The sequence below is a fragment of the Rhea americana genome, unplaced genomic scaffold (assembly GCF_003343005.1).
Source record: "Rhea americana isolate MKP2758 unplaced genomic scaffold, rheAme1 scaffold_17, whole genome shotgun sequence".
Taxonomy (NCBI): domain Eukaryota; kingdom Metazoa; phylum Chordata; class Aves; order Rheiformes; family Rheidae; genus Rhea; species Rhea americana.
The window spans coordinates 1,388,702-1,390,043 of record NW_028185816.1 but is presented as its reverse complement, the minus strand read 5'-3'; positions in this window follow the sequence as shown (position 1 = coordinate 1,390,043).

Sequence of the window (1,342 nt, the reverse complement as noted above, 5' to 3'; positions counted from 1 at the left end):
AAGCATGCAACTAAGTACCCTGTATAACCAAGCCAACTGAAAGAAGCAAATATTGTTGCCCCACAGCTGATGGGCCCGGTTGCCCTGATGCTGGTGAGTTGGCTGGGAGAGGGGCAGTGAAGGGGAAGGGTGGAGCGGAGGGGGACAGCCTGGTAGACTACCCTGGGAGGTCAGGATTGCCATTTCTACTGCATTTAACAGGATGTGAGGAATAGAGAAAGCAGTTTATCTTGGGAAGACCACTTCTCCTCACTCACAGTGTAACCTCTCTCAGTAGGGGAAGTCACAGCAGTCAGCTTACAAAAGCTCTGACTGCCACCTCCTCAGAAACATATGGATATATCTCTGTCGATAGCTCTGTATTTGCAGAAGACTAGGATAGAGGCGAGTTTACAGTGACAAAGCTTTCAGAAAATAACCTTTCTAATACAGAAGTTTAATCATGCTCATGGAGACCTTGACAAAGTAACGTGTTCATTTGGCACACAACACGAGATTTTTGATAAATAGCTTCTGGAGGTAAGTCTGAAATCCCAAAATTAGCATCTGATCCTAGTAAATGCCTCAGTAGTTGCACAGGAGCTTCAGACTGCTTGTCATTTCCCACATTTGCATGTAATTTGTGTCTAACCTTGGTCGTATTCACGAGTCTGCTACATTCTGACAGTGGTCTAGGTTAGAAAAGGCTTCATGCCCTCTCCTACATCTGGCAATGTGAAATGTTCAGGTCCTGCTGTGAGACATACCTTTTCCCTCCGCAGGGAGGGGGCGAGAGAGGGGTAGCCTTTTTGTGTCAAACACGAGATGGGGACTCAAGGGGCCTAGGTTCACAGAACTTCACTGCTGTAAACTTCTTTTGTGGGTTTAGATAAGGCATGCAGTGTCATTGTCCCTCTGCTCCTTGTATAAAATCAAATGATGATTCCTGCTGTCTCCTGTAAATGTCTGTCAGTTTTCCTGAACGCCTGAACAGACCTCCTCTGCCTCAGTGGGACTGTGTGCAGGGCTGTCCAGAGTGTGTGCACGTGTGCTTACATAGCAGGCATCCCTGAGGCACACAACTGCAGGTCGATGTAGAAACAAATCTTATGTTTCTGGCATATTCCCCCTCTGCATCTCTCTCTCTCTCTCTCTCTCTCTCTCTCTTTTTTTAATTTTGCACCCAAGAAACCCGCCTGCTGTTTCTTGCCTTAGAGGTGCTGCGGGAGTGCGTGGTTACCTTGGTCCATCTGCACTGAGGTACTCGATAATGTTAGCGGTGTCTGGAGATTCGGGGAAAGACGGGAGCGGGCTGGGGTGGGAAATGAGGAAAGCTCCGAGCGGCGGCGGCGGCTGCGGCCTT